The sequence below is a fragment of the Suricata suricatta genome, chromosome 4 (genome assembly GCF_006229205.1).
Source record: "Suricata suricatta isolate VVHF042 chromosome 4, meerkat_22Aug2017_6uvM2_HiC, whole genome shotgun sequence".
NCBI classification, from domain to species: domain Eukaryota; kingdom Metazoa; phylum Chordata; class Mammalia; order Carnivora; family Herpestidae; genus Suricata; species Suricata suricatta.
Window position 1 is genome coordinate 34,326,222 of NC_043703.1, and position 15,948 is coordinate 34,342,169.

The following is a 15,948-nucleotide window of genomic DNA, read 5'->3' on the forward strand; positions in this document are numbered from 1 at the left end:
CCATGCACAGAAATGAGTTTATGTTTATGAATAAGAGACCTAAACTTTGTTAGAGCTAGCTATATTTGAAAGTTCATGCACATATTTGAAGGTTAATCAGGTGGACGTTCTAGCATGGATTTGAGTATTTGTATCCCTGGTCCCTATAATTAAATGTTGCAGACATATCAGCAGATGCTCTGCTTCAACTTCTTATAAAAGTGGGTTCCTAAAGAGGGTCATATTATTTCCTAAGAAAGTGTACATGAAATGCTTTGAAGGACATTCATTCCAGACAAAGACTGTTCCAGATTTGCTAGCACAGTATGCAACCTAAATTCACATTTTACTTTGCAGGATTCTTAATTCAAGTCCAATTGATTTTTTTTAGCTGTTCTGATTCATATTTTGTCCAATGAGGAGTCATATCTGTAGATGAGTCTCTACCAGATACATTATTTTTTTGGCTTTGGAACAAACTTAGATCAATATTAGGAAACATCTTTTTAAAAGTATGCTCACTGTTGTTCACATGTTATGTTGAATTTTGATTTTATGCTTGCTTTCCTCTCTATGTTCAAAAAAGAACCAACAACTATTAGAATTTTCTTCACAGATTCTGAAATGATACCAATTTTTTATACGTGAAGAAGTTAAAGTATTATAAAGTCTTTTATGGACATATTCCTAGTTATATTTAGTAAAACAAAAGTATTTAATTTTAAAAGTCTTGGTTTCCTTGAGAATTTATTTATTATAAAATAGGAGTTTTATTATAAGATAGAAACTTATGATTGAACTACTTAATTTTGGTCAGTTTTATGGGTAAGTTAATGAGGGAAACTTAGATATAACAATAAACGTATTTGTAAGACAAAGAAATATTTTTCTCGGATAATCTTTCTAGAAACTGAAAACATTCCAACAAATAATCCCAGGACACTGTGAGAAAGTCAGTCAGATTACAGCAATTTAAGTACTTCAAATATTTACTTGGTTGAGCCTCAAAAATAATTTTTGTTTAAACATAGTTTATTTTTTTTTTTGTAAATTTGGACAATCAGAGATACACATACTTAGATTATTTCACTTGGACACTCCATGGGAGGAAATCTATCAGTGGTTGAGTTCTCTGAGAAATAGACTCTGAGATAGAAATTTGCATGCAGATATTTATTGAGATGTGCTCTTTGGATCAACAACTGGGAGAGAGCGAAGACAATAGGAATGGGTAAGGAAGAAATGGAGGTTCACTGCTGTCATTAGAAGGGCCTCAGCCAGTTCCCTGGGGGCTGAGATGACTGCAGAGATGCACAACAGAAAGGCAATGTGGGCCGGGCCTTACACCCCTGCACAGAATAGTCGTTAGAGGTGGGTTTTTTCCAGGAAGGGGACATGACCTCAGAGGAGGTGGCTCTCTTGAGTTGAAACCAATATTGGAGACGTACTCAGATAACAAATGTTAACAGTTGATAACATTCCTCCAGCAGCTGGAGGAATGAATCTTGGAGCAGGGGATATGGTTGGCATACCACAGCATCTGCTACATTAAACAAACAAAAAACTAGAGGGGCGCCTGGGTGGCTCAGTCATTTAAACGTCTGACTCTTGATTTCGGCTCAGGTCATGATCTCAGTTCATTCGTTCAAGCCCCAGATCAGACTTTGCATTGAAAGCGCAGAGCCTGCTTAAGATTCTCTCTCTCCCTCTTTCTCTGCCCCTCCCCTACTTAAGTTCTCTCTTTCTCTCTTTCTTTCCCTCTCAAATTAAATAAATAAACTTAAAAAATCTAGAAATGTTTTACCATGTTGTAGAGTTAAAGTCTCAGGATCTAGAACATGGTGCAGAACACAGTGCCTCTGTAGCAGTTGGCATTAATGGGCTTTCTCACCATATATAGAACTGGTGTTCTTTGCGCTTTATATTCTGCTTCATTGTGTTAAACCTCTGGGTTTATTACTGCAGCTACAATTGATACTGGCTGATTTATCTTTTAAGTCATGACTTCTGAGGCTTCAGAGATACCAGAACATTCTTTCTGTGGGCTCTCTGCATCTATACAAGTCAGCTGTCTGCTTCTTGTCTCACATTCAAATTTCCTAGAGGAGAGAATGTTACTGTTGTAGACCATGACTGTTCATCATGAAGTGTGTCTTCTAGGAAGAGCTCTTGTGCCAGGTCCTATTATATACTGCTCTATATAAATGACGCCATTGAGTTTGTGATGTAGCCAAATCAGTGAAATCACCGGACACACAAGATGATCATCTATTTATAAAGAACTTAGCAGAAGGAGAGCTCTGGGCAAGGCAGGTCATAAGAGGATGCTCAATAGGAGTTAATTTAAACTGAAGCTCATTGCCTGGCTTGTTAGTTCATAATGGTGATCCTTTTGCAGTTTTACCCCCCAAAATGTTTGACCTAACAGAAGTTCTCAAATTTCATGGTACACCTGCGTCCTAGGAAGATAGCTTAAAGTGAAGGTGCCTTCATTGTAATAAAACATCAAGTAATAAATTAAAAAAAACATTCTATATCCATTAGGTTGCAGATAACAAAAACTCTACACATAGTTTCAGAAGACAGAGATAGAAAGGAGGCAATCAGATGTTTACAAAATTGTTGGGAGGGTTCACATACCAGATTCCAGGTATGACTCCATGGTAACTTCCAAAATGACCGCTGAACTGGGTCAGAAAGGAAACTTGATCAGGATGTAAGGGAGTTAGGCAGTGTGCGCCACAGTACATGCCATCAGAATGGATGGCACACAGCTTCCCTGTTGGCACTAAAACACTGTGAAAGAGTCAGAAGGATTCCCCACAGCTGCTCTAGGAAAATTCATAATCCTACACGTAGCCGAAATAGGGCCTTTCCTTCACGTGTTCGCTCTTTACACACTCTCATGAGCATATATCTGCTTGTAGAAGATACATCCTACGTGGGAACCTTGGAAAAACTGCTCTCCCTTCTTGTGTGTAGTGAGTAAGCTAATCTGAACCATCTACCACATACTCTACATGAATCAAATGCAGGTATCGATGAGCGATAAATTGAGAAAATTAATAGTGAGATGGCAACTCATTGGTTAGAAGCTAGGACATGCTCACAAAAGGCAAAACAAATAGTGAAAGAAATGACTTTTCTAAACATGTCTGGATTTTATAGTGTTACTAAATATGTCCCAATACTATATAACTTTTTTATTCTCTCTAATTTTGGCTTTGGTTTTGTAAGTCATTGGCCTTTATACAGGTACGGATATAGCACTGAATTTTAGAGTTTGCCAATCTTAGACCTTAAATATTGCAATTTAAACTAATGGGTATTATTGTCAACTACATTTCAACAATCGATTGATTACTTAATGAAATCATGGCTAATATGGCCCCGAGGCATATCCTCCAGAATTGCTCTTTAGTGCCACGTTTCCTGCCTTGTTTCTGAGCTGATAAAGCACAGAAGAAAGAGACAAGAAGAGATAATGATGAAGCAACAGCTCTGAGGGCAGCCAAGCATCACTTAGCAATTGCCTGTCACCCAGGGACAGATTTCCTTCTCTTACTGCACTCATTTGCCACAGGGAAAATTCCATGAAATTAGTACAACATATATTTTTTCTTTTAATTTTAAAATAACAAAGCTGTGTAGATCTATTCTGCAGCTAGAAAACCTGGGAAATGGTATCTTTGTTGGTCAGGCACAAGAGAAGTAGTTCAGTGTGGTGTGTGAAATGCCAGACTATCACAAGATACTGACTGGAAATAGTGCTTTAAAGATTGTATACACCAGTGTGGAATCACAGAAGAAAAGCTAGATATACAAGTTTAAGAAACTTTAGGATATTGACCACAAGAAAGAGCCATGAGAGTGCGTGAGATTAATCAGAGAAACAGTAAAAATTGTGTGATAAGAAGAAAGCCAAGTTGGTACTGACCCTGATTTATGATTTGGGCAAAGGAAGTTGAACCTGGTAAATGTATGACCAATGAAGTAGGAGGAGACCAGGTAAATATGGATGAGTGGTCGTAGTGAATTCAGTGGAAAGTTGGTGAGGTAGATAGAATTAGGAGAATGAAGGGAAGGGAAGGGACAGATTAAAGAAAAAAAGTATCTTGCATTTTTGGTCAAGAGTAAAGAAAAATGGTTATTGGATTAGGTAGACACAGCTGGATACAAGATTGTAAAAAGACTCACCTTGACACTTGACTGTTTGATAGGCCTCCCAGACCTCCTGGGATTCTACTGAGAAGTGGGAAGGTGAGAGCTAGAAGTGAATTTAATTTTTTTGATGAAGAGAGAGATACTTGTCTCTCTGGATCCAGCCAGTGACTTGAGTATGATGACTGGCAACATGCCTCAAGATGGTCCACTGTAATAGGTAACTCCACATTACTGGACCAAGGGTTCCTCAAGTATTTGGCCACACATGATTCTGGTTGTGTCTGTGAGGGTGTTTTTGATGAGATCGATGTATGACTTGGTAATCTGAGTAAACTTGCTCTCTGAAGGTGAGTGGGCTTCATCCAATCATGTGAAGGCCTGAATAAAACAGAAAGCCCAACCACTCTGCAAAGTAAAAGGAAACACCTTCTGCTTGACTAACCTGGGCTGAGATATTGGTGTTTTTATGTCTTCAGACTTGGACTAAAACATTGACTCTTTCCAGGTCTTGAGCTTACCAGAGTTTGAACCAAATGCTGACGTGTGCTCTTCTGGTTCTTAGGCTTTCAGACTCACCATCTTCTATCCTGAGTCTCCAGATTTTGAATGCAGATTTTGGGACTCGTCGGGCCATGTAATCATGTGAGTCAATTCTTTATTTTCTATAAATGCACACGCGCACAAACACAGATGTGTGCACACACACACACACACACACACACACACACACAATATGGTTCTGCTTCCCCAGAGAAGCTAATGAGACTAATAATATTAGTCTCTAACTAATATACCCAGAGATTTCCAGGATTTGATTGCCATCTTTGAATTGATGAGGGACCTTAAAAAACAATGTATACAAGGTAGATTTTTAAATTCTTAGAATGAAAGGTAGTTACTGTTACTTACAAGAAAAAAACCTCTGTGCTGGGTTTTTTTTGAATGAATCTGAAGAGAAAGCCGTTGCTTATGCTTCCAAGAAGGTGAATATCTAGATAAAAAGAAGTGAATTAATGAAAGAAAACATTAAGACTCTTTGAGGGGTACTATTTTAAGGCATTTTTTATTGTTAGATACATTATCTAAATGAATCTTTCCCATAAACAACCTTGCCAGATATCATTACAAAAATGAAGATACAAAGACATGAAGTGTAGGTACCATTCTGAAGTCACACAGCTAGTGGAGAATTGAGCAATACAATTCAGTTTGTCTTACTCCGTAATCATTCCTCCCAAATCTTTCCATTATACCTGGCTATACACACACACAAACACACACACACACACACACACACACACACACACACACAAAGTACCAGGGAATGATGTTAAATACATGGCTATTAGAAAACTATTAATACTAGGGGCATTTTGGTGTTTCAGTTGAGTGTCCAACTCTTGATTTTGGACCGGGTCATGATCCCAAGATCGTGGGGCTGAGCCCCACATCAGGCTCTACACTGAACATGGAGCCTGTGTAAGATTCTCTCTCTGACACTCTATCCCTCTTGCACACACATGCATACTCTCTCTCCAAAAAAAAAAGAAAGAAAGAAAGAAAAGTATCAATATCAGATGGGGCAGTTTAGATCAATGTTTCACAAATATGAGTACTACTTAAAAAATTTTTATGTCTTTATTTTGAGAGAGAGAGAGCAGAGAGTGAGGGAGACACAGAATCTGAAGCAGGCTCCAGGCTCTGAGCTGTCAGCACAGAGCCTGATGCGGGGCTCGAACCCACGGATTGTGACATCATGACCTGAGCTGAAGTCCGATGCTCAACTGACTGAGCCACCCAGGTGCCCCTAATATGAGTAATGTTTTAAAGCATAAGCAATTTGATCAGATCCTATTATCATTTTAAATTATTTTTAATATAGTTACTTTAGTATATAAAAATGTAAATGGATATATACAGATCTTTTACTTATAACCCTAAAAACTAAACAAATTGATACATTAAATGAAGCAAACCCCAAACCCAAAAAACTCCCACTTCATATTATATTATGGTTGATGACACTGTGTTGAAAGTAAATCATTGCTAAAAGGACAAATGTGGTAATGACTATATACTCAGGCCGTTTTCTTTTTGACATGCCCAGACTGCTGTTGGTGATGAAACAAATTTCTCACTACTATCTCTTTTTGGAACTACTATGAAATCTTTTGCATACTGTTCTATAGTGATGTGACATTTATTTCGCACAGAAACATAGTTTACTAAAACATTATATATTAAGGCTTCCTCTGTTCTTTCTCATTTGTATGACCCAATAGGTGGAAGGGTGTGGCATCAAAATTAATGCAAACCAAAATGGCAACCTGGACATTATAATTTTATTGTACTTTTAGAATATTAAGTACTTGTTGAACCAAAAAACCTAGAATACACATAAAATCATTTTTATAATGTTCCAGCTTTATTTGCAAATATCTGTGGCCTGATATATGTTCTTTATGCTCTTCAGTCTCCCTATCCATAAAACGAAGATAAAAATAATAGCCACCTTATAGACTTATGTGACTGTTAGGAAAGTAAATATGAGCTAGTCAATATGAGCTAGTCACTTAGAAAATGCTTTTCACACTCAATTCTCAATAAGTATCTATTATTATTCTTTTTTTTTCTATTATTATTCTTAACTTTTATTCTAAAATTAATACAGACTCTTTTAGAAATTAGTGTTACAGGTAACAAACCTCTGAGAACATGCCATGGGCTCCAGAACTTACCGAAGTCCAGTCTGACAAACCCTCGTTCTGGGTTTCTATACTACCTGGACCTAGGAGCTGTGACTCCCGTACAACAATAGTATACAGAGTACTCATTTCCAGGTTAATTGCTGCAGTTTTGCAAAAGTCATTTCCTTACTTAAACATCTGCATATTTGAATAGGAAATTTTTGCTATTTGCCTTTCCACATGCTCAACTGTCAAATCTTCTGTCAAATTTTGAATATCTATATTTAGATATCCTGTTTCATCACTGGCGATCTGGCAATAGATTATTATACTTTCCATTCTTGGGAAATTGGGACTGAAATGAGTTTGGCCAAAAATGTGGATTTGTGTTGATACACAATTTACTTTTTTCTTATGTATGAATTCTATATCTTTGAGAGTCATCACTTCTTATCAATTACTTTAAAAGCTCCAACTATTTCACACTTCCTATTTATTTGGATTCAATCCATATAAAACTAATGTCAAATTATTCCACCCACTTTTTTTTTTTCAAATTCTATTTACTATGATCCTCAAAGGCAAGGAAATTAGATGCATGATTACATGGGAAAGCAGGTGTTGCGCTGACCCCAGTCGAGACAAACCGAGTCATCTGAGCTGCTCTTGTGAGCATGGACCTATTGAAGCCGCATTTCCACACACCAGTGACAATGTCTTTTTTCCCCAAAGGCAGAAATTGTTTGCTATATGAAACTCCTGGACAAACGAAACTCCGTTTTAAAATAGAGAAGAATTGAGGATGGGCAAGGGAATGAATTATCCTCTTCACTCTCCTCTTCACTCTTAAACAAGGTTTAAGAGAAATTAGTAATTCACTCTTTAAAATGTTTTTGTTTGCTTTTAATTTTTCTCTTGTTAAGAAAGAGAGGACGGGCATAAAACCTTATAAGAATTTCATATGCCACTTATGAAAAGTTTTAATCCACAGTTCCACCCTGATACAAGTTATTAAATGTCACTAAATTTTCTGGTTTGTCAGGATATTTTTTTTTCCTGTTGGAGAAGTAGTAATAAAACAGGGAAAAATAACTGAAACTGCTACTAATCATTTAATATCAGAGTGAATGCACAATTTATATTGCACATCTCACTTGTTCTTCAGGGAAAAAAAGCTCAAAGTTTACTAACACTCAGTTTAATTTGTAGAACTGTTAGGTTACACGAAGTCCCTATATTTATGGATTCCTTGCAGACCTTTCAACAGATCAATTTCGGCTTTGAGAATCAATTTTCCCAGCAATACCATGACTTGCTTACCTACTCAACTACATAAAATGTTTACTCTTATTTCTGGGCTGTGTGTTCTAACTAATTAGTTCTACTGAGTTCTGAACACTTTTTAAATGGTGCATATCACTTACAAGGGCAACACAAGACTGCAGTGTCCAGCAGGGTAAACCAACTTGGTGACAACCTGATTATCACATTATTACTTCCCACCTGAAACATCTTCCAGTACTTTTGTAGTTGAGCTCTCCAAAACAACAACCATAACATGAACTAGAACAACAGTAATAATGTCATCAATATCATGAAGAAGATTAAATTCAGTAAACATAATAATAGCAGTTTACTGATACTTGGCTTGTACTGGATTGGTTTCAGTTCTTTGGAACACAGATGCTACTGATCACAATGTAATTGTCAGGAAAAGAAAATCGGCCAGTCAGATCGTTTGAGCTGATTAGCATAAGGGAAATCTACACTTGTGAACACGGACAAAACCTAGCTTTGCGGAACACAATGAATGTGATTGGCATAACTATTTGACCCCTAGTTTAATGGGGGATTCTTGTGGTTCCATTCTTCCTTTAGAGTCATGGTGTGAAATGAAGGCAGAATGCTTCCATTCTAACCCTTTGGATTTCTCTTCTCCCCTCTATTAGTCAGCTTATAAAGCTTTTACTGCTAGCCCTAAGATCCTGGTTGTGTGATAAAGGAGCAAATGTTGCCATTGGAAACTTTAGTTTGGCTCATTTACCGTCCGGGAAACAACAACAAAAAGAAGTAAAAGAGAAATGTAGTTTGTAAATGTAGTTTGTGCTTTAAAGAATGACCAAAATGATGAAAACCGATTTAACAAAGAAATTTGTGAACCAAATAGACAGCACCTCTCTTTACACAATCAATATCATTTCCTCATCCATATAAAAACTATACTGAGACTGAAACTCACATTTTTTTTACAGTGTAAATGCAACTTACTTGAAACTATCTCTTACTGGTGCAGTGAGTAAATTCACTTTCATACACTTCTACAGAGCGATGTGTCTTGGGTATAGTTCTAACTTGGCCTTGGCCCCAAATAATAAAAATCAGAACATGTGCTTGTCTGAAAATTATTTGCTGAGATTAGTGGCCATAAAATAAATCATTGAGGTATATTGACCACTTATTTTATGGCAGGATCTCTTCTAAATGCTTGCAAGTATTAAGCTCACTTCATTCTCCATATAAGCCTATGAAGGAGAGATAACTATTATCCCCATTTTACAGATGAGAGCAGTGAAGTATAGTGAGGTAAAGGTCCCCTGAGCTCAAAAGTAGTCAAGTTGGAATTCGGAACAGGCTGTCTGGCTTCAACATCTAGTCTCCTAACCACTATGCAACACATGCCAGTACAAATTACCTGATTTAGGAGATGATATGGTACTTTGGAATTGAATTCAAACTCCATGTATTTATTCCACAGACAAACTATGTGTTCTGAGTAAATAAGTTCATTGTCCTGGACACACTTTTGCATCTGTAAGCTAAGAGCATAACGTCTACTTGCTACAACTAATCCTAGCCTATCTTGGTGCATCATTTCTATTTCTTTCCATTGATGTTGTACACAGAACCTAGAAGTTGATTGTATACATTAGGTTATGTGATCTAATCACTCTTCACGAGATAGTATACATTAGGAAAATTGCCCAACAGGACCACACAATGTTTATTTCTGGCTAAACATATTTTTAATTGCATTTAAGTTTTGCTTAAAATGTGTGTATAGTATAACTGAAACACATAGTAAAATTGGAGTGTTGAGAAAGCATACAAATATGTAGCCTTCACCACAATCAGGATACAGAACAGGTCCATCACTTTCCAGAATGACCTAGTGCTGAATTTTAGAGTCAGTTTCTCCCTCCAACCACTGATCTGTTTTCTATTTTTATAACCCTTGCCTTTTCCAAAGTCATTGGAGTCGTACAGTATGTAACTGTCTCAGTCTGGCCTCTTCAGTCTAGCATATAATGCATTTGTGATTCATCCATGTTGTTTAGTATGTCATTAAGGTTTGTTTTTCCTTTTTTCGTGTGTGGAGTAGTTTTCAGTTTATCCATTTACTAGTTGAAGGACATTGGGTTGTTTCTAGTTTTTGATGATTAGGAGTAAAGCTGTTAAGATATTTTTATATTTTAACAGGTTTGGGGGTTGATATAAGTTTACATTCCCTTTAGGTAAATACTTAAAAATATGATTGCTGGGACATATTTTAAGTACATGATCAGCTTCAAAAGAAACTTCCAAACTTTTTTCTGAAGTGGCTACACCAGGGGCGACTCCAGCCAACAGTGAAGGAGGTTTCGAGTTGCTCCACATCCTTCTGGTCTTTGAGATAGTTCGATTTTTTTTTTAATGTTAGCCACTGTAATTGATATAGTAATATCTCATTGTAACTTAAAAATAGTTTACTTGAGGTGTAATTGATATAAAATAAACTAAGGTGTTACCATATCCCAAGCTCTTCTTCGTTATGTAGATATATATTTCCATCTGGTATCATTTTACTTCTTAAGGAACTTTCTTTTACATTCCCTGTCATGTGGGACTCCTGGTGACAGATCCTTTCAAGTTCGGTATGCCTTCATTGTAGAAAGAAATTTTCCCTGGATATAGAATCCTAGATTGCCTTTTCTTAAAAAAATAATACTTTAAATATGCTAACTTCTGTCTTTTACTTATACTGTTTTTAACAAAAATCTGCTAACATCTTTATCTTTGTCGTGTTTATAATGTATTTACCCTGGTTTTAAAAGCTGTTCTCTTTATCACTGATCTTGAGCAATTTGATGATAATGTTCCATGGTGAAATTTTCTTTGTTTTGGGGTGTGTGTCTATGTGTGTGCTTGGGCTGTGGGTTTATAGTTTTCATCATATTTGAAACCTTTGGGGGTCATTATTTCTCTATTTTTTTTTCTATTCTTCCATACTATTCTTCAGGAGCTCGAATTACATATTTCAAATCTTGTGAAGCTGTCAAACAACTTAATGATTCTCTATTCCATTTTTTTAAAAGATATCTCTTCTCTGTTTAATTTTGAATATTGCTATATTCAAGTTCATTGTGCATTGATTTCAAATTTACTAATCTTCTTCCATAATGTCTAGTCTGCCATTAATTCTACCTAATTTAATTTGCATTTTACACGTTGTCGTTTTCAATTCTAGAAGTTCTACTTGGCTCTCTCACCCTCTCTCTTTCACTCTTACTTAAAAATATACATTGTATATCTGAACTTAACTTTCAAACATATGGAATACATACTTTCAGTGTTGATGTCTGCTAATTCTAATACCTGTCTCTGTTCAGAGTCGTTTTTGATGGGTTGATCTTTTTCCTCATTTAGGTCATATTTTCCCACCTCTTTGCATGCCTGGTAACATTTTATTGAGTTTGATATTATGAATTTTAGCTTGGGAAATCCTTGATATTTTTATGTTATTGTAAAATTCCTTAACTTTTCCCTGGGATGCAGTTAAGTTACTTGGAAACAATCTGATCCTTTTAGGTTTTGCTTTTAAGATTTATTAGGTAGTACCATAGCAGTGCTCATTTTAGGATCAATTGTAACCATTCATGTCACACCCTTTTGAGTGCTCCATCCAATGTCCTGTGAGTTATGGGATTTTACAATCTAGTTGGTGAAAACAGGCATTTTTCTTAGTCCTGTGTGAGTGGAAAGCACTGTTCCTCTCATTTTTTCAGATGGTTCTTTTCCCAACCTTGGATAGTTTTCTCACATGTATATGTGGCCAATACTCAGGTGAAATTGGAAATGACTTGTCTCTGGATCTCCAGAGTTCTCTGTGCAACTCTCTGTCGTTTCCTGGTATTCCTCAGCTCACATTTTGCTAACTGAACCTGTGTCTCTCTATTCCATATTTCACAACTTGGACTATCTCTCAAATATAAGGCTCACATTGCCTTTTTTTTTAACTATCTGTCAGCTATCACTGTTCTTTATGTTTTATGTCCAATGTCTTAGAAAACACTGCTTGATGTATTTCCTTTTCTTTTTCTTTCTTTTCTCTTTCTTCTTTCTTTTCTATCTTTCTGCTGTTTAGGGTGGGAAAAAAATCAAGTCTCTATTAATCCATCTTGACTAAAAGTATAAGTCAACTCTGTTCCTTCTAAAACTTCTAAAAATTATACTAACTTAATAAAATGTAACTCAAAAGGTTGAAGAAACTGTAGTAGGGATAATAGTGGAGTATGGAGTATGTAAAATAGATGAGCATTGGAAGCTGGAGCTTAGGTCCTTGCATTGCAAGCAGCTGGTTCACAACCAAAACAATTAGTAGTTGGAGAATTTCAGAACTCCAAGGAAATTTTTTATTGTCCTTATTGTTGTTCATATGGAATGTTGTATCACAGACTTTATTTTGTTTTTAAGGTAGTGTCATCACACTCAAGAGAACCAAAACTCTCACTAGAATCCTTTCTGAGGGATTATTCGTGGGTTTCATGGGTTTTTGCTATTTCCAAGACAGGAAGGAGATGAGTTTTCAAAGTTAGGTTTTGCTAAGAAAATTCTATCAGATGGGGCGCCTGGGTGGCTCAGTCTGTTGAGCATCTGACTTTGGCTCAGGTCATGATCTCAGGATTTGTGAGTTTGAGGCCCACGTCCGGCTCTGTGCTGACAGCTCAGAGACTGGAGCTTGTTTCAAATTCTCTCTGCCCCTCCTCTGCTCACACTGTCTCTCTCTCTCATAAATAAATAAATATTAAAAAAAATTAAAAGAAAAGAAAATTCTGTCAGATATCTTCAGATTTCTAAAGACCAGGGCTGAGTTTTCAGGGAAAGAGATGATGGGCTTAGGGCAGCTGGAGTGCCAGAGGTAAAGGATTGGCAGAAGATCCTGGGAGCAATAAGGCCCATAGCTTGATTGGCTACATTTGTCTTGGGTTTGATGATAGCTGAGCTTATTATTTGATTAGATGTTCTTTAGTTCCAGGGCCAAACATAGGAGAAACAGACAATATTCTATCAAAAGGAAAGTTAGATGTTAGATATTCACATATGTTACATGCCTTCATATCAGTTATATAACTTATCCTCATAGAAGATTGGATTTATGTTTGAAGGAGTAACGATCCCTTAACATCAAACTATGTGCCCTAGTTCTTTACTCCTAAGTTCCCACAATACTGGCAATTAAACTTAAGACCTCAAGAAAGAGACTGAAATGCTTCTCTGTGAGAAACTTGCTAGTCTATGAGGGAAAAGTCTATAAAGACAGATATTTGAAAGCCCCTCAGTGAAGCAATTCAATCCTTATACTCTTACCCTACAGTGAGTTTGACCAATATACAAAGCCCTTCTGGGCATACTCTTTGATGATTCATTTTTACATCTAAAATGATAGCTCATCATCGTTCACCCTGTTCATAACTTAAAGAAGACTCCCCATAATGAAAAATAGAATAACAAAGTAACAAAACACACAGGCAAAAATAACTTGGCAAGAAACACAGGGAAAGGAAAGATTCAGAGAAATCATAATGTAGGTCCTCATAGAAATAAAGGACAGTAATCATCCATAAAATAGAAATAAGATGCTATAAAACATAAAACATATGGAAAATTTAAAAAAGCTCTTAGAAATAAAAATGTAGAGGTTCTACTGATAAATTTTTCAATGGTATTGTAGGAGAGGAAGTTGAGAATGCTAAAGGAAATTCGGACAAAAGAACTAAGATATGAAAAATCTGAAAGAAATGAGAAGAAATGAGATCAATACAGGAAGGCTTATAAGCCATTAATAGGAGTTTAAGAATGGTAATAGAGAACATGCCAAGGTAAATTAAGAAAATTTTACAAAATAAAAAAGATAGGATTATTTAGATGGATTGTATTATAAGGGAGCCCAGCACAATTAATTGAAAAAAAAATCCATACCAAAGCATATACTCTTGAAATTGAAAACTATCAGGGCAAAGAATATAAATCTTTTAAAGAAGGTAATATGTATACATATGCACACATACATACATGCCTATCCTTATTATTCATGAATTCTGTCCTTGTCAATTTGCCCAGGCATTACGACTTATTTATAACCTCCAAATTAATACTCCCAGTGCCTTCTTACCATTTGTGTAAATGCAGAGAATGGTGAAAAATTCAAGTCATACCATGCATGTATTCTCAACTAGATTGAACAAGGCAATACTGCTTTCTGGTTCCATCTCTCCCAATGTAAACAAGTGTCCTTTTCATGGTCTATGTAATGCCATGTTTTTCTTAGTTTTATGTTTTTATTGGTGAGTTTGCTGTTTAAAATGGCTCTGAAGCTTAGTGCTGAAGTTCTGTCCAATAATTCTAAGATCAGGAAGGCTATGATGTGCTTTACAGAGAAAATATATGTGTTAGAGAAGCTTCATCAGTAAGATATGGTACTGTTGTCTGATCAGCAATGCATATTAAATAAGGTATCTTTAAACAGAAACACCTTATAAACAAGGTTATATGTTTATCAGTTGGTTAAAATGTAAGAAAATAGGTTTTTAAGATACTTAGCTTTAGGGTGCTTTCTTTCTTACATAATCGGAACTACTAAGCGATACTCTAAGGGATCATCTGTATTCCCAACATCCTCTTCTTTACCTCCATGATGGGCTAATGGTCCAATTTCCCCTTGGTAGCAAGGATCAGTCACCTTCACCGGCTTAGTAACTCTGTTCTTCCCCTTTGTATTCAAAAGCATGAGGAGCCCAACATAGCTTGTTTAATGGAGTCTTCTAGTTCAGTGGAATCAGTGGAATCACTGTTGTCTCCTGGTGGAAACATTACTCCCTTTTGAACTAAGACCTCTAGGCCAGCAGAGCATAATGTCTAGTGAACAGGAAACATAAGTTTTGGTAGCGGGTTTCTAGTAGTAATAGTGAGTGGTGCCACTCCCATTTTCACCCCTTGACTCCTGGACCTATAGATCCTGACTGTGGGAGAAATAGTACCATATAGTAGATGCACTGAGTCAGATGTTCAGCCCTCTAGAAATCCTGGCCCCAGACATGCAAGGATTTGCTACCTAGCTGGCACTGTAACTGAGATGTTAAAGCATAATGACAGTGTGTATCAAACTAGCTGGTTTAGGATGATGGAGAATATTGTAAAACTAGTGAATTCCGTGAGTATAGGGCCATTTCCATATATGTTTGCTTTAATGTGAGTTCCTTCATTAGATGCAATGCTGTATGAAATACTATGAAGTGGATAAAGCAATTATCTAGGTCCATTGGTGGTAATTTTGGCAGAAGAATTACATATAGGGAAGGGGAATCCATATCCCAAGAAAGTGTTTGTTTCAATAAAAACAAAATGCTACCTTTTCCATGATGGAAGTCCGGTATAGTCAACCTGCCCTCAGGCCACTGACTGAATACCCTGAGAATGGTGTCACTTTAGGGAATTCATATTGGTCTCTGCTGCTTGTAGATTGGGGTCTCACTGATGGCTCTACCTAGGTTGACTCTGATGAGTGTAACTCTGTGTTTCCAAATCCGCACATAACCTCCATCCTTGGCACTATGGCCACATTATTCATGAGCCCATCGGGCAAAGACATGGGTAGCCAGAGGAAAGGATGACTGGTATCCAAAGAATGGGCCATCAGTTCTCTTGATTCCTAAGTCCTCCTTTTGGTGAGCATTCACATGGGACATAAATAGCTTCATGTTTTTTGCTCACTCTGAAAGGTCTATCCACATACCTCTTGCCCAAATTTCTTTGTTACCAGTTTTCCAGTGATATGTCTCCCAAGTCCCTGACCATTCAGCCA

At 36.6% G+C, this 15,948-nt stretch overlaps 1 long non-coding RNA gene across 1 annotated transcript in view; it reads left to right on the plus strand.

Annotated features, from left to right (window-relative positions):
* LOC115289255 overlaps positions 1–15,948 on the plus strand; it is a 32,126-nt gene that overhangs the window by 9,870 nt on the left and 6,308 nt on the right. The window contains exon 2 of the long non-coding RNA XR_003907512.1: positions 4,706–4,785. This is a non-coding gene — a long non-coding RNA (uncharacterized LOC115289255). The remainder of the gene's footprint in view (positions 1–4,705; positions 4,786–15,948) is intronic.